Source organism: Triticum urartu, chromosome 2A (genome assembly GCF_056163025.1).
Source record: "Triticum urartu cultivar PI428250 chromosome 2A, HENAU_Tu73, whole genome shotgun sequence".
Taxonomy (NCBI): domain Eukaryota; kingdom Viridiplantae; phylum Streptophyta; class Magnoliopsida; order Poales; family Poaceae; genus Triticum; species Triticum urartu.
This window is the reverse complement of record NC_141874.1, coordinates 575,089,764-575,108,573: the sequence shown is the minus strand read 5'-3', so window position 1 is coordinate 575,108,573 and position 18,810 is coordinate 575,089,764. Positions and strand designations below refer to the sequence as shown.

Below are 18,810 nucleotides of genomic sequence, written 5' to 3'. Positions count from 1 at the left end.
ACTTCTAGGCACCTCTTTTGAGATGGTGGCATTATCCATGGCAGTTGGCACAGTATTTACGAACCCTAGCTCACTCCGCTCGTGTCTCTTGCTCCGTCCTATCATCTTCCCTCCCTCATTCCGATCCACAATGTCGAGCGCTGGTAGCCACTCCAGCTCCGACCTCGACTTCGACGAGGAGCTAGCCCTCCGCATTGCCTTGAAGCGGTCCAAGGTGGACACCGGGGGTAGCTTTGGATCTGCGGCGTCACTGCAGGTACCACGCCGGCGCAGCACGGACGCCGGAGCTCGTAATACGCGAGGCGTTGAACTGAAAACAGCTCGGGGTCGCTCCGGCACCCCCAATTTAAGAATGCTACCATCTACCACGAGGGTCAGCCTAGACCAATCGATCCCCAAATCGAAGAGCAAACCCTAAGCGCATATGCGACAGATCCCCAAATCGGGAGCAAGGTACAGCAGTGCGAGAGGAGATGGCAGATGCGAATCAAGGTGGTAACCCCGCGCCCCTGCCAATCGCGCCTTGCCTGGAATCACAACGTAAGCATCTAGTTTCTGCATCGTTCTCGTCTGATCCCGTTGAATATCTCATTTCTTAGGTTTTTTCGCCGGTCAAATTCAGCCGTCACGCGGGGGATGTGATTTCTACCGGTGGCACCAAGGCTACGCCGACCATCTCGCTTCGCTTGGCCCTGGCGCACCACCATTGACGCTAATCCAGCCACAGGCGGATAAGGACCGGGAGTTCAAGATATACAACTGCCGCACGCACCACATGGCCAGCAGAATGGTGTGCCGAAGGGCATGCAGTTCGTTTCTTCAGTCAGCGCAGTTGCAGGATACATTCCCGCCGCGCTCCCTCCTGCTGGGCGCCAGGGGACCGCTGGTGTCGGCGCTGCATCCGTCAGTTTGGTGGTCTCTGTGGCGAACCTTGTCATTGGCATTGCAATCCTTGTGTTGGTGGCGGCCGATGTGGTCATGCGTGTGCTTGCTTCGCATTAGCTGCAATGAAGGGAATCCTAGGTTAGCTGTCAAGTATGAAATCGTGTGCATGCAGCTGGAGTGGGTGTTTGCTGAGGCTGGTCATAGTGGGGAGTAACTTATACTAGTGTCATGCATATGACACTAGTCTAAATTACTATTTTCATAGTGCAAAGTAACATAGTAGTAGTGTCATAGATGACTTCATTTATTAGCTTATAGACTCATTCTTTCTCGGGAAGCGCTTTGTTACAGTAACATATTATGTTACTCTAAACATCTCTCTCCTCATTAAATATATGTCACATAAGCAAAAAATTCTTGAAGTGTGCTATGTTACTACCTAAGTTACTCCCACTATGACTAGCCTAATGGCGTACCTTTTGTAGCGACCAAGTTAAGTGTGTGTTGTACCCTTGGTTTGCGCAACTAATATTTGTATGAAAGTGTGTTTGTTGGCTTAGTATGTATGAAAAGCAAAGGTTAAATTTGATGTCCATCTTAAAAAAATATTAAAAAAACAGAATCGTCAGGTGTTTGGAGGCAAGATGTATTTGTCAAATCCTATATACATAAGAAGTTGATCCCCATTATCCTATTTATCTCAACATGCACACATGCCACCTCATCAAAGGCCCACCACTACATGCATGAGAAAAAGTTTTTCATTATTAGTTGATCTCATGCACACCTTTCACCTCACCACACATGCCACCTCATCAAAGGTCCACTCAAAATGCATGAAAAAGATTTTCCATTATGTTATGCCACTTATATTCAAAATATTTTCTGACTACACAATAATCAAATACTCCCTCCATTTCAAAATAAGTGCTTCAACTTTATACGAACTTTGTCCCAAAATAAGTGTCTCAATCTTAATACAACTTTGTACTAAAGTTCGTATAAAGTTGAGGCACTTATTTTGAGACGGAGGGCGTACAATATATACTATTTATTTTTAGCTTTAGTTCATATATTATTAATTCAACTATGTAAGCTTCATACAATCAATCACTGGAATATATTGCAATCGATTCCCGCAGCAACGCGCAGGATATTCTCTAGTTAATCCAATTAATGGCCAGGCAAAAAGTAATCGGTAATTAGGCTAATTAAATGGTGGGATGGTGTCTAAGGCGTGGCCAGCTGGGTGACAGTCATGCATCCCTTTTTAGTCATGTAGGTTGTCAGTCATGCATCCCTTTTTTTTGTGCTCTGATTTTGTGTTTTTTTGTCATGTTTTCGTGTGTTTTTTGTGTGATGCAGGGGGCAAGGTGCACAACAGAGGACTATGCCCATGGTGGCCCGTCGTCTTGTTATGTCTGATGACCAAGGTATTGTTGCTATGTAAATCGCTCATAGTAAAATGTGTGGATATCATAGGGAGCTGAAAGTGTACAGTTTTTCTTTTTGTAGTTTATGATGCGAACCTTGTGTGATGCAGGTGGTAGCTATACGAAGGATTGTAGCAACCAGAATCCAGGGAAGAGGCCTCGTGTTGTTCAATCTGGCATGAGAGGTGTGTTTTTGTGTCCTTTTTGTTGGCCTCCCTTTTTTTCAAACACGGGACTGAATGATGTAAAAAAGTTCAGTCTAGCACGAGAGCACAGAACCGAATCAAGGGCAGCCTAGCGGTTTTGCAAAATCTTTTTTCATGCAGATTCTAATTTGGAGACATTAAATCCTGATGATGCGGCCCCTGTGTCTAACAATCCAAAACGTGGCCATTGAGGACAACAACATTATGTTGGACAGAATTACAGTTTACGGCCAAGCAGTGCTTGACACCGTCTGTTGTCTGTATGACAATGGCGATCCAGAGCCAAATGTTGTAGGCTAAGTTGCCTAAAAGAAAGTATGTCATGTCAATAAGTTTCGCTGGCAACCCATGGTTAAGTGGTTGCCTCCCGCAGCCCTCACCAATCCCATTGGTGAATAGGTTCCACACATGGATATCTGGAGACAATGATTTTGACATGGACAGGTATTGAAACTAGTGAAGCTAATCATAGAGGTCACAATATTTGTTTGTGAGAAAACATGTTTGATGCTGCTTTGAAAAAACATATTTATTAAGAGGGAGTGTCTCAATTATTTTACATGTTAATGTTACAGCAAGGCAGCTGGCATTGGGTGCATGATACATTTTTCTATTTTGGCGACACCAATATCTGAATTGTGGTTGTTTTTCTTTTTTGGTCTTGTGCAGTGTATGGTTTATTCACGCACATTCGAGGTTTCTGAAGGTGAATGTTGTATGTGTTCACCAGCAGATGCTCGGGGCGCATCCACTTGATCACGAGGTAGCTGCACTTGCTTTAAGGAGGTTTCATCAGATTGATGTGGGCTCACAATCTGTCAATAAGTACATGTTGTGGCGGGAAGTGCTCGAACCTGATTTTTCGGTTAGTAGATGTAGATGTTCTTTTTCCCCTATCTTGCATTTATGCATGGTGGAATTTTTCCACTTTTTTTTGCCCTTTATTGTTGTCAGTGACCTTTTGCACAAAGAGCGCACAAACTGATGTCTGGAGGGGGGCTGTCTATTTTTAACTTTTTTCAATGGGATAAGTATATTTTTCGTCCTCGAATTCTTTCAAAGTTGAGAAATGGTCCCTCAACTTCAAAACCATCAAAAGTCAGTCCCTGAACTATTTAAACCGGATACTTTTCGTCCTTCAACAATTCAAACCAGATACTTTTCATCCCTCATAACGCTTAAGGTGGGTTTACTGTAACTTGGACCCTGTTTTGATTGAAATGGGTCACGTTGACTGGTTTTGACTGCGACATCAATTAAGTGTTTGTGCATGAGTATATGTGTGCGTATGTACTAGTGAGAACAAGAGAAAAGGAACTTTGCACTTCTTCTACTTGTGTGTGAACAAGAGAGGGCTGCGTAGTTTGTCGGAAGAAAGGGGAGGTGCTTTTCACAAAATGTCATCGGAGACAATTTTTCCTGGGCGCCCAACTGATTTGTTTCTTCAGAATATTATCTGTTCACATTCGAGCTAACTGGAGTGCATCAGACTAGCCATGTCAGTGATCTTTCTTGACGAAATATCATGTGACAAGTTATTGTTGGCGGTCTACATGATAATGTATCGACGTATCAATGTATGATCGAAATCGTTGAAGATTCAATACCTAGTGCTGATTGTTAGCTGGACATCAAGAGCTCATGTGCAGTATCCTTAAGAACTGCTGTCAAGGCAAATTTGATTCAAAGAAAATCCATAGTAATCTTAGAGGATTATATATTTATATTCCATATGATTTTTCTCAAGATCCCGTTTGATTTATTGGATTGAACTTTTGGTGCCCATCTTTTTTTTACAAACTTGTTCATTTGCACCCTGATAATCCAATTATTTAACTGTATGTATACGTCGTTTAAGAGATTTATTAACTGCATAATATGTTTGGCAAAAATAACCATGCATCTTTAATGCGTAGGCCTGCTACCCAATTGAAACTTCAAAAAAGGACCAGACAAGTCACAGTTGAAGAACGACACGGTGGTGACGGGAAGCTACTCGGTGCCATACTGGGAGACTTCAGGGTTCATTGAATACATTGAGTCGGGGCACAAGCAGGAGGACATGATCATGGGCTCATGGCGGTGCCCGAGGGAGCCAACGCCTTGTGTCTAGGTAAACGACGCCACCATCCAGACGCAGTTCTTTTTTTTTCGAAACGGAGGCATAAGATTTGCCTCGTCAATTAAATAACGGAATCGAAAACTCCCGAACGTCCGGTCTTTTTGCCTCTCGTCCCGAACCCCCTCCTTATCGTCGCACGAATCTTGACGGTCTACACTTGCCACGTCATCACCAGCGAGCGCGTTCGGGGCGAAGCCAATAGTCACCGAACCACTCCCTCGCTCTCCTCCCCCCGTTCCCCCCACTCTTATCCACACAGCACACCACACACCACCGGATGTCAGCGCTGGGCAGGCGGGGACGGCGGCGAAGGCGTCCGGCGGCCGGAGCGAGGGATGGTGGCAGCTGCTTTCCGTCGGACGCGGGGCCACGTCTGGGCGGAGGCGGAGATGGCGAAGGCGGCTCATAAGGGGTGCGCAGATGGTGGCGAGAGATGCAGGAGGGATGCGGCGTTGGCTGGGCACCAGGCGGCGGCCTTGCGCGTCGCTTGGATTTGAAGGAGGGGACGACCGGCGTTGGGCAGGCGGGGACATCGACGAAGGACTCCGTCGGTGGGAGCGGCGGTTGTGGCCCTGCGCCTCGCCGGATTTGAAGAAGGTTGCGGCCTTGCGGGATGGCTGCGGCCATGGGGGGCACCAGGGTGCAGCCTCCGCGAAGGGCGGCGGCCGACAGAGGCGTGAGCGGGCGAGCGGTGCTGCTCGGCAGGGGAGGACGCGCGCCAGATCTGACGTCCGATGGCCTCCGGTGGATCCCGACGCCATCTTCTCATCTGGGCAGCAAACACGGGGCCAACGCCACGCCCCCGACCCGATGTCGACCTCCCATGACCTTGGGAGCATGCTTTTTCAGGTTTTATTCATGCCCGCATGGCAACAAACCTATACTGATTCTTACCTTCATGGCAATTTTGTAGTAGATTTCTAAGGATGGCAGCATGCTTTTTCCGAGGGCTACATGGCAACAAACCGATTTTTCTCCCAACTACCCATGGCAACATCATTTTCTATGGCAAATTATCATCAATTTGACATGGCAATTTTACATATCTTGGATAGCTACCATCTTTTGTTTTCATAAATAATTTCCATGGCATTTTTTGATTTGTTCATTTTTCTCAAATTACCATGTAATATCCGAGTAGAACCGATATGAGTAGTTTCCATGGCAAAATGTTGGAGTAGTTGCCACGGAAAAATTCTGTATTTAGGTGCCATGACATAACTGTTACAAGTAATTGCAATTGATAGAATCGCTATGAGAAGTTGTCATGGCAACATGTTGGAGAAGTTGACGTGGCATATTTCTGGAGTAGTTGCCAATCTTTCTTCAAAGTTGATTTTGTAAAAAAAATCTCACATTTTTCGCAAATGTACATGAAACAAAGTCTACACCCATGGATACATAAATCTTAATATGTTGACATGGAACATGGCTAGTTTTCTTACTTACATTGCAATTTTTATTACAAAATCCACGGCCATTTAAAAAATAACATGGCAAATTTAATAAGCTTTCTTGCCATGGAAATTTGATCTTAATAACAAGTTTACTTTTTAATATCATGGAAGTTTTTTCTTTGTAGCTTGGCAAATTTTACTTTATTGCCAATGGCAATTTTACTTACATTGCCATTCAATTTTTTTACATTAACTTTTCCATGTCAAATTTACCTTTATTTTATTTTTTTTGCCATGGCAAAAAATGACCACTAATTGCCATGGCAATTTTACTTTTAAATACATGGCAAATTTACTTTAACATACAACGCAAATTTTACTTTGATCACTCATGGCAAATTGTAATTTTTTTGCCATGGCAAATTTAGTTTATGGACTATGGCAAATTTACTTTATGGACCATGGCAAATTTCCTTTTTATTTGCCATGGCAAAAAAATGACCCCTAGTTGCCATGGCAATTTTACTTTTAAATACATGGCAAATTTTACTTTGATTGCTCATCGCAAATTATACTTTTTTCGCCATGGCAAATTTAGTTGATGGACCATGGCAAATTTCCTTCTTATTTGCCATGGCAAAATTTACTTCACATCCATGCCAACTTTTACATTCATCATTCGTGGGAATTCCTGCTTTCCATGTGGGGCCATGGCAATTTTTTTAATGAAACATGGTAATACTACTAAAATACACATGATACACTTCTTTCTTTGCATTCTACATTTTTCTTCACGGCATCACAACTATATTTTTTCAACATGTCAAAGTTATTGTCTGAATCATAGCAAATTTTATGATTTCGACCATGGCAAATTTAACTTTGTACACAACAAGCAAACTTTTTATCTCATATATACCGCCCTAATAAATTTTGTTTCTTTTGTACATCATTATTGAAACACGGCAAATTTGTTGAATAAAGCATGTTAATTGTTTTTAGCATGGCAATTTTACATAAACATCAGATGCCAAATATCTTTTTTCATCAAGTTCTGATCCATTTGAACATGATGGCAGTTTATCACAAATTATGATAAATTTTTAATTTCGTTTTTGTATTCAAAATCAGCTCCAAATTCTAAGTTTAAGGCTTCATAGTAGCTAGGAGAAAGTTTTGGTCTTTTTATGTCTTTTTTATCTTTTTGGATTACTGATGACGTTTGGTTGAAGGGGGCCCATTTAAAAGGCCCGTAGTTTCACAGGGTTCGGGCTGGGAGTCTCTCAATCCGAACAGAATCGTTCGATCGATAGAGCACCCGGTACCGAACGACTCGTTCGGCCTTGAAGTGTCCCAGACCAAACATTCGGTAGTTATCGACGTCCTTAAATAAGAAGAGAATAGAGTTTAGAGTTTTACAACACCCACAAATACGTCATGGCAATTACTCGCCCATAAAAATATCTCCTAATTTCTTTGCGCCCGCGGTCATCCAAAGCTTGGCCTCGTGGACAATGGCAGTGAGAAGAATGGTCGTTGGCGCACTCTTATGACGAGACACCCATGCATTTCTTTCATTCCAAATGGTTCAAGAGACAAGCATGGTGAGAGAGGCCAAAGCTTGCCGGTTGGGGTTGCGATTGTCGGTTCTCTTGTCCCACCATTCGTAGATGGATTCATCCGTGTGCCACTCGGATGTATCTATGTGCGCGAGACCAAGCATCTCAATGAGAGACTTCCATATCCGAATTGTAAAACGGCACTTGAAGAAAATGTGGGCACCCGTTTCTTGCTCCCTATTGCAAAGTTTGCAGAGGCCACAATTTGGCCAACCTCGTCGCTGTAAACGATCGGCTGTCCAAATCCTATCTTGTATTGCCAACCACGCAAAAAATTTAACCTTTGGAGGTGCCCATGCCTTCCAAACCATACGGTTCAAGGGGGAAAGAGTCAAGCCTAGGAATTGAGCCTTGTACGCAGTGGCCGCCGTGTATATCCCGTCGTTTGCGTGCTTCCATATGATGGTATCTTCAGTTTGTTCATGAGGGTGGACATCATTCAGGAGCATCCAAAGAATGAAAAATTCCCGAATGTGGGCTGCGGTTACAACCACGACTTGGTTGATCTTGAGTATCCAAGCGTTCCCCTTGAGGGCCTCACGGACCTTCCAACTCTTTCTTTTCGAGGCCTCGAAGATGAGCGGTGCAATATCCTTAGGTTTGCGACCAAGGAGCCACGGGGAGTCCAAAAAGGCGTTTTGGCACCATCTCCCACCAAGATAGTCGTAGAAGCATAGAAAAACTCGAAGTCCTCGACGGTGCAGGGGTTTCCCAGGCCAACCCATAATTTGCGGGGCTCATTCCATTCATACCACAACCATCGAAGCCGCAAAGCACGTGCAAATTTGTCGGTGTTGAGCACCCCCAGGCCACCGCATTCTTTTGGTCTATAAACCACCTTCCAGTTGACCTTGCATTTGGCTCCCGTTGCCTTGTCCGCACCAGACCAAAGGAAAGCCCTCTCGATTTTGTTAAGGCTATCGAGGCAGCCCTGAGGCACGACGAGGCGCGTGATGGAGAACACCGCTTGGGAGGAGATGACCGACCTAACAAGAGTCGTACAACCGATGGTAGTGATGTTTTGGCCCTCCCAGGAAACCAATTTTCTGGCCGCCTTATCCTCAAGGTATTGGAAATCCATCTTCTTAAGTTGCCAAACTGAAAGTGGGAGGCCTAGGTATTTGATCGGAAAAGTGGCCCGTGTTGCCGGCATGCTCTAAAGGATTTGCTCAAGGTCAAGGTGGTTGCAACGAATAGGCACAACCGAGCTTTTTTGGAAATTGGAGCAAAGGCCCGTCACGTCCCCAAAACCTCTCAGGATAGAGGCGAGATTGTCAATGTCCTGTTTGATGGGAGCCACAAACACCGCTGCATCGTCCGCATAGAGGGAGGTACGCACCATGGACCCACGACCACGGATCTTGTGGAGGAGACCTTTCCTCGTCGCCAAGTCAAGGATCTTATGCAAGGGGTCAGTCGCAAGGATGAAGAGGAGGGGGGAAATGGGGTCTCCCTGACGGAATCCGCGACCATGCTTGACCGGTGGGCCGGGCAACCCATTTAACATAATCCGGGAGGATGAAGATGATAACAACGCGGCAATCCAAGCCCGAAATTTTTGGGGGAATCCCAACCGTTGGAGAATCTCGAAGTAGTATCCCCACTTGACTAAGTCGAATGCCTGCTTTATATCAAGCTTGAAGAGGAGAGCGGGCGTTTTGCATTTGTGTAGACGTCGGGCGAAATTTTGAACATACATGAAGTTGTTGTGGATACTTCGCCTTTTGATGAATGCACTCTGGGCGTTGGAAACAAGGTCATCCATGTGGGGGGCAAGTCGAAGTGAGAGAATCTTGGCAATGATTTTAGCGACGGCGTGGATGAGACTAATGGGTCTATAATCAGAGATGTCTTCCGCGCCATCCTTTTTCGGCAGTAGAACCACATTGGCAGAATTTAGCCACTGAAGGTTGGAGGTGTGCAATGAATCGAAGCATTGGATGACCCTCATGATCGAATGCTTGATGATTCCCCAACACTTCTTGAAGAACATCCCCGTGAATCCATCCGGACCCGGCGCCTTATCATTTGGCATCTCCTTTATAGCCTCCCAAACCTCCTCCTCGGTGATGGCAGAGTTGAGGTCTTGCAAAGCATGGCTCTCGATGCCCAGCTCCTCCCAGTTGAAGTCGTTGTTGCTCGTGCTTGGCCGACCCATGACCTCGGAGAAGTGGTTGTGGATGATCTTCTCCTTTTCCTTGTGCTCGGTCACCCAAGCTTGTGCATGCTTTAACCGGTGAATGCGACGGTGGAAGAATTTGGTGTTGGCATCGCCCTCCCTCAGATTTGTCAACCTAGCACACTGGTGTTTTCGAGTCCGCTCAAGGACCGCCAAGCTAACCACTCTTCGCTTGAGTCTAGCACGTAGGTCCCGTTCCTCCGGGGAAAGGGTCCTACTCTCATGTGCAATATCCAAATGGAGGATCACAAGATGAGCCGCATGAAGTTGGATCTTGGCCTTGGAGAAAAATTTCTTGCTCCACTCAGTAAGCCGAATCGCGGTTTTCTTTAGCCTGTGATGAAGTATTTGGAAAGGCTCTATATGGTTGACACGCTCATCCTACGCCTTCTGAACCACGTCGCCGAAACCAGGCAAAGATACCCAGAAATTTTTGAATTTGAAAGAACGTGGCCGTCTAGGCCCCTTATCGTCAGCGAGCAGAAGGGGGCAATGATCCGAGAGGGAAGATGATAAAGCATGTAACACGTGTGTGTTGAAAGCCATGTCCCACTCCGCATTGCAAAAAAGGAGTCGAGCTTGCAAAGGGTGGGGTTTCCCCTCTCGTTGCTCCAAGTGAAGCGCCTGTTTTGGAGACGAATCTCTTTGAGCTCGCAAGATTGCAGTGCAGCACGGAAACGATTGATCCTACTTTGGTTTATCCTTCTCTTGTTTTTATCTCTTGCGCGGTATATTTGATTAAAATCCCCAAGGGCCAACCAAGCATCACCCGGTAAAGGTTTGTGGGAGACAAGCTCGACGAAGAAGGAATCTTTGCTGGTGTGTGATACGTCTCCAACGTATCTATAATTTTTGATTGCTCTATACTATATTATCTACTGTTTTGGGCAATATTGGGCTTTATTATCCACTTTTATATTATTTTTGGGACTAACCTATTAACCGGAGGCCCAGCCCAAATTTGCTGTTTTATGCCTATTTCAGTGTTTTGAAGAAAAGGAATATCAGACGGAGTCGAAACGAAACGAAATCAACTGAAGAAGTTATTTTTGGAAGGAAACACACCTGATAGACTTGGACCCCATGCCAGAAGATACGGGAGCTGCCCACGAGGGTGGGGGGCACGCCCACCCCCCTAGGGCGCGCCCCCTGCCTCGTGGGGCCCCCATGGCTCCCCTGACGTGCTTCTTCTGCCTATATAACTCCATATACCCTAAAACTTTCAGAACGCACAATAGATCGGGAGTTCCGCCACCAGAAGCCTTCGTAGCCACCGAAAACCAATCTAGACCCATTCCGGCACCCTGCCGGAGGGGGCAATCCTTCTCCGGTGGCCATCTTCATCATCCCGGTGCTCTCCAAGACGAGGAGGGAGTAGTTCTCCCTCGGGGCTGAGGGTATGTACCAGTAGCTATGTGTTTGATCTCTCTCTCTCTCTCTCTCGTTCTTGAGATGATACGATCTTGATGTATCGCGAGCTTTGCTATTATATTTGGATCCTATGATGTTTCTTCCCCCCTCTTCTTTCTTATAATGAATTGAGTTTCCCCTTTGAAGTAATCTTATCGGATTGAGTCTTTAATATTTGAGAACACTTGATGTATGTCTTGCCGTGGATATCTGTGGTGACAATGGGATATCACGTGATTCACTTGATGTATGTTTTGGTGATCAACTTGCGGGTTCCGCCCATGAACCTATGCATAGGGGTCGGCGCACGTTTTCGTTGTGATTCTCTGGTAGAAACTTTGGGGCACTCTTTGAGATCCTTTGTGTTGGTTGAATAGATGAATCTGAGATTGTGTGATGCATATCGTATAATCATACCCACAGATACTTGTGGTGATATTGGAGTATCTAGGTGACATTAGGGTTTTGGTTGATTTGTATCTTAAGGTGTTATTCTAGTACGAACTCTAGGGCTGTTTGTGACACTTATAGGAATAGCCCAACGGATTGATTGGAAAGAATAACTTTGAGGTGGTTTCGTACCCTACCATAATCTCTTCGTTCGTTCTCCGCTATTAGTGACTTTGGAGTGACTCTTTGTTGCATGTTGAGGGATAGTTTTATGATCCAATTATGTTATCATTGTTGAGAGGACTTACACTAGGGAAAGTATGAACCCTAGGCCTTATTTTCACGCATTGCAATACAATTTACGCTCACTTTTATCATTAGTTACCTTGCTGTTTTTTAATTTTCAGATTATAAATATTATTATCTACCATCCATATACCACTTGTATCACCATCTCTTCGCCGAACTAGTGCACCTATACAATTTACCATTGTATTGGGTATGTTGGGGACACAAGAGACTCTTTGTTATTTGGTTGCAGGGTTGCTTGAGAGAGACCATCTTCATCCTACGCCTCCTACGGATTGATAAACCTTAGGTCATCCACTTGAGGGAAATTTATACTATCCTACAAACCTCTGCACTTGGAGGCCCAACAACGTCTATAAGAAGAAGGTTGTGTAGTAGACATCAAACTCTTTTCTGGCGCCGTTGCCGGGGAGGTTAGCGCTTGAAGGTATATCTTTAGATCTTGTAATCGAGTCTTTTAGTTTTTTGTTTTATCACTAGTTTAGTTTATAAAAGAAAACTACAAAAAAATTGGAATTGATTTTGTCTCATACGCTTCATCTTTTTAATATCTTTCGTGCGTATGATGGAAAGGAAAATTGTGCTCAAGTGCTAGAAGAAGAAATCTATAAAATGTTTGGCACTAAATCTTTGAATGATGAGCATGATTGCAATGTTGTTAGTACGAATTCTTTGAATATCCATGATGATAATGATGATTGCACTAGTTATGATGAAAATGTCTTCTATAAACATGTCAATTTTTGTGGAGTGCATTGGGTTTGTAAGTACACACCAAATAGGGAAGATAGATATTGCAAAAAGCATAAGTACTTAGAAACCAAATTGTTGCAAGAAGAGGTAGATGAATATGCTGAAAATTTAAATTATCTTGGCCATACTTGTGGACTTTGCAATGAAAGTGGTCATTTAGCTATCCGATGCAAATTGTTTCACGATCTAATCGTGTCCAAAAATTGTGATGACTTGATTTCCCTTGCACATTGTAATGAACTTAGTTTGCTTATGGGTTATGAAGAAATGAAACGTTTAACTAACGATCTTCCAGAATTTGCCCGTTACAAACTTCTTGACTTTGATCTAGAAGAAATTTATATGTATTGTGTGGTGAATTGTATTGAAAATGCTTATATTGCCAATTACATAAAGAAAAGAAAACAAATAGAGGATGAAGAGAATACTAATGAAAGGGAAGAGACTTCCCAATATTCTCCTATTATTTCTTATGATGAATCAGGTAACGAGGAGGAGCCTTCTACTCAACCAATCTCATTAATAAGGAGCTCCAAAAAGAGGATTGAACCCCCACATGATATGGTAAAGAGGAAGAAAAGAAAAAGGAAGAGAGGTAAAAAGGTATCTCTCCCAAATAAAGTTGCTTCTATTATTGTTGTGCCTCATGAAAATGAAGATGATACACTTGATGATGATCTCGTTATGCCTATTGCTTGTTGTGATGATTATGATTGGGAAGATAATGATACTTCTTATGATCTTGAAAATCTTTTTGGCACTTGCTTGGAAGGATATAATAATTGCTACACTATTGGTGCTATCCATACTATTAATGATGAGAGTGATTATGCTTATGATATGAAAAGGCTCAAGCTTGGGGAAGCTATGTTTGATGAGGATGACATATTTGAGAATATATTTGCTGCAATTAATGTTTGTCCCAAGCTTGGGGATGCTATGTTTAATGAAGATGACACCTTTAGCCTCTCAAGTTTTGATATGCAAAGTTGTTATGATGATAGCATGCTTCCTACTTATGATAATTATTGTGATAATACATATGCTATAAAAGTAGTAATGATTATATTTATAAAACTTGTCATGATTGTGGTTACCCATTTTCTGAACATTACTCTTTTAATGTGAAAACAATTTATTGTATTCAAGTCTCTTATGATACTCCCACTATTCCGAATGGGAAGAATTTTGCTTATGTGGAGAGTAATAAAATTTCTATGCTTGTAGATCATGAAAAGAATGCTTTAGGTGTTGGTTATATTGTTGAATTCATTCATGATGCTACTAAAAATTATTATGAGGGAGGAATATATGCTTGTAGGAATTGCTATAATATCAAGTTTCCTTTCTATGTGCTTAAAGTTTTGAAGTTATGCTTGTTTTACCTTCCTATGCAAGTTGATTCTTATTCTCATAAGTTGTTTAATCACAAAATCCCTATGCATAGGAAGTATGTTAGATTTAAATGTGCTAGTCATATTCTTCATGGTGCTCTTCTTATGTTACAATTCTTATCTTTTATGTGAGCATCATTGACATCATCATGCCTAGCTAGGGGCGTTAAACGATAGCGCTTGTTGGGAGGCAACCCAATTTTATTTTAGTTTCTTGCCTTTTGTTCCTATTTAGTAATAAATAATTCATTTAGCCTCTGTTTAGATGTTGTTTTATGCTTTTAATTAGTTCCTGTGCCAAGTAGAACCTTTGGGAAGACTTAGGGAAAGTCTTGTTGATCATGCTCTAAAAAACAGAAACTTTAACGCTCACGAGAATTGCTGCAATTTTTATTTGGAGAGTGCTATTTAGTTAATTCTTTTTTAAGATGATTACTAGATAAATTCCTCAGGTCCAGTAATTTATTTGAGAATTTTATGAGTTCCAGAAGTATACGTTTGATCCAGATTACTACAGACTGTTCTGTTTTTGACAGATTCTGTTTTTCGTGTGTTGTTTGCTTATTTTGATGAATCTATGGCTAGTAAAATAGTTTATAAACCATAGAGAAGTTGGAATACAGTAGATTTAACACCAATATAAATAAAGAATAAGTTCATTACAGTACCTTGAAGTGGTGATTTACTTTCTTATACTAACGGAGCTTACGAGTTTTCTGTTAAGTTTTGTGTTGTGAAGTTTTCAAGTTTTGGGTAAGGATTCGATGGACTATGGAATAAGGAGTGGCAAGAGCCTCATCTTGGGGATGCCCAAGGCACCCCAAGGTAATATTCAAGGATAGCCAAGAGTCTAAGCTTGGGGATGCCCCGGAAGGCATCCCTCTTTCGTCTTCGTTCATCGGTAACTTTACTTGGAGCTATATTTTTATTCACCACATGATATGTGTTTTGCTTGGAGCGTCAATTTATTTTGTTTGCATTTGCTTGATGTTATTTAGAATAATGTTTTGCATCTTTTATTTCAATAAAAGTGGCATTGATAGCCTTTACTATGCCTATGTTACAAGTATACATGTTGCTGTTTGAAAACAGAAAATTTACCGATGTTGCAATAATTCCCTAGAAAAGTCAGAATGTGATAAAATGTTGAAACCTTTTGAATATTAAGCTCTGATAAATTTACTACAGTGGGAATTTTATATCATAATTTTTGGAGCTAGTGAAGTATGGATGTTGCAGCATTCTTTACAGACTATCCTGTTTAGGCAGATTGCTGTTATGTTTGCATTGTTTGCATATGTTTGCTTCTTTAATGATTATATTTGAGGATAGGACTATTAAATATGCAGAGGCATTTAGTATTCAGTATTAAATAATAATTTTAGTGGTTTGCTACAGTAGAGTATGATAAGGTTTTTGCAATGGTTTATACTAACTTATCTCACGAGTCTTTGTTGAGTTTTGTGTGGATGAAACTTTTGAGATTTAGGGAGACCGTGATATGAGAGGAATTAAGGAGACACAAAAGCTGAAGCTTGGGGATTCCCAAGGCACCACAAGATAATATTTAAGAAGTCTCAAGCGTCTAAGCTTGGGGATGCCCGGTTGGCATCCCATCTTTTCTTCTTCAATAATTATCAGTTAGTATCGGTTGATCCTAAGTTTTTGCTTCTTCATATGATGTTTGCTATTCTTAGATGTCATTTTATTTTGCTTTGCTTGCTGTTTGAATAAATTACCAAGATCTGAAATTATTAAATGTTAGAGAGTCTTCACATAGTTGCATAATTATTCAACTACTCATTGATCTTCACTTATATCCTTCGGAGTAGTTTGTCATTTGCTCTAGTGCTTCACTTATATCTTTTAGAGCATGGTGGTAGTTTTATTTTGAAGAAATAGATGAACTCTCATGCTTCACTTAGATTATTTTGAGAGTCTTAAATAGCATGGTAATTTGCTTAAAATCTTAATATGTTAGGTATTCAAGAATAATAAAATTCTCTTATGAGTGTGTTGAATACTATGAGAAATTTGATACTTGATAATTGTTTTGAGATATGAAGATGGTGATATTAGAGTCATGCTAGTTGAGTAGTTGTGAATTTGAGAGATACTTGTGTTGAAGTTTGTGATTCCCGTAGCATGTACGTATTGTGAACCGTTATGTAACGAAGTCGGAGCATGAGGTGTTTATTGATTGTCCTCCTTATGAGTGGCGGTCGGGAACGAGCGATGGTCTTTTCCTACCAATATATTCCCCTAGGAGCATGCGCGTAATACTTTGTTTCGATAACTAATAGATTTTTGCAATAAGTATGTGAGTTCTTTATGACTATTGTAGGGTCCATGGATTATACGCACTCTCACCCTACCACCATTACTAGCCTCTCTAATACCGCGCACCTTTCCCCGGTATCATACACCCACCATATATCTTCCTCAAAACAGCCACCATACCTACCTATTATGGCATTTCCATAACCATTCCGAGATATATTGCCATGCAACTTTCCACCGTTCCGTTTATTATGACACGCTTCATCATTGTCATATTGCTTAGCATGATCATGTAGTTGACATCGTATTTGTGGCAAAGCCACCGTTCATAATTCTTCCATACATGTCACCCATGAGTCATTGCACATCCCGGTACACCACCGGAGGCATTCATATAGAGTCATATCTTGTTCTAAGTATCGAGTTGCAACTCTTGAGTTGTAAGTAAATAAAAGTGTGATGATCATCATTATTAGAGCATTGTCCCAGTGAGGAAAGGATGATGGAGACTATGATTCCCCCACAAGTCGGGATGAGACTCCGGACGAAAAATAAATAAAAGAGGCCAAAGAAGCCCAAATAAAAAAGAAAGAAAGAAAAGAGGCCAAATAAGCCCAAATAAAAAATAAAAGAGGCCATAAAAAAGAGAAAAGGCCCAAATAAAAAAATAAAAAATATGAGAGAAAAAGAGAGAAGGGACAATGTTACTATCCTTTTACCACACTTGTGCTTCAAAGTAGCACCATGATCTTCATAGTAGAGAGTCTCTCATGTTATTACTTTCATATACTAGTGGGAATTTTTCATTATAGAACTTGGCTTGTATATTCCAATGATGGGCTTCCTCAAATTGCCCTAGGTCTTCATGAGCAAGCAAGTTGGATGCACACCCACTTAGTTTCTTTTTAAGCTTTCATATACTTATAGCTCTAGTGCATCCGTTGCATGGCAATCCCTACTCACTCACATTGATATCTATTCATGGGCATCTCCATAGCCCGTTGATACGCCCAGTTGATGTGAGACTATCTTCTCCTTTTTGTCTTCTCACAACCACCACTCTATTCCACCTATAGTGCTATATCCATGGCTCACGCTCATGTATTGCGTGAAGATTGAAAAAGTTTTGAGAATGTCAAAAGTATGAAACAATTGCCTGGCTTCTCATCGGGGTTGTGCATGATTTAAATATTTTGTGTGGTGAAGATAGAGCATAGCCAGACTATATGATTTTGTAGGGATAGCTTTCTTTGGCCATGTTATTTTGAGAAGACATAATTGCTTAGTTAGTATGCTTGAAGTATTATCATTTTTATGTCAATATGAACTTTTGTCTTGAATCTCATAGATCTGAATATTCATACCACAATTAAGAAGAATCACAATGAAATTATGCCAACTAGCATTCCACATCAAAAATTATTTTTATCATTTACCTACTCGAGGATGAGCAGGAATTAAGCTTGGGGATGCTTGATACATCTCCAACGTATCTATAATTTTTGATTGCTCCATGCTATATTATCTACTATTTTGGGCAATATTGGGCTTTATTATCCACTTTTATATTATTTTTGGGACTAACCTATTAACCGGAGGCCCAGCCCAGATTTGCTGTTTTATGCCTATTTCAGTGTTTTGAAGAAAAGGAATATCAGACGGAGTCGAAACGGAACGAAATCAACTGGAGAAGTTATTTTTGGAAGGAAACACACCTGATAGACTTGGACCCCATGTCAGAAGATACGGGAGCTGCCCACAGGGTGGGGGGCGCGCCCCCCTGCCTCGTGGGGCCCCCGTGGCTCCCCTGACGTGCTTCTTCTGCCTATATAACTCCATATACCCTAAAACTTTCAGAACGCACAATAGATCGGGAGTTCCGCCGCCAGAAGCCTCCGTAGCCACCGAAAACCAATCTAGACCCGTTCCGGCACCCTGTCAGAGGGGGCAATCCTTCTCCGGTGTCCATCTTCATCATCCCGGTGCTCTTCATGACGAGGAGGGAGTAGTTCTCCCTCGGGGCTTAGGGTATGTATCAGTAGCTATGTGTTTGATCTCTCTCTCGTGTTCTTGAGGTGATACGATCTTGATGTATCGCGAGCTTCGCTATTATATTTGGATCCTATGATGTTTCTTCCCCCCTCTTCTCTCTTGTAATGAATTGAGTTTCCCCTTTGAAGTAATCTTATCGGTTTGAGTCTTTAAAGATTTGAGAACACTTGATGTATGTCTTGCCGTGGATATCTGTGGTGACAATGGGATATCACGTGATTCACTTGATGTATGTTTTGGTGATCAACTTGCGGGTTCGCCCATGAACCTATGCATAGGGGTTGGCACACGTTTTCGTCGTGATTCTTCGGTAGAACTTTGGGGCACTCTTTGAGATCCTTTGTGTTGGTTGAATAGATGAATCTGAGATTGTGTGATGCA

At 42.1% G+C, this 18,810-nt stretch overlaps 1 long non-coding RNA gene across 1 annotated transcript; it reads left to right on the top strand.

Moving 5' to 3' along the window:
• Positions 1-4,787: 4,787 nt before the first annotated feature.
• On the top strand, positions 4,788-18,595 carry LOC147985990 (uncharacterized). Its single transcript, XR_015616970.1, has 2 exons — positions 4,788-12,377; positions 13,188-18,595. It is a non-coding gene; the product is annotated as an uncharacterized LOC147985990 (long non-coding RNA).
• The last annotated feature ends 215 nt before the right edge of the window (positions 18,596-18,810 follow it).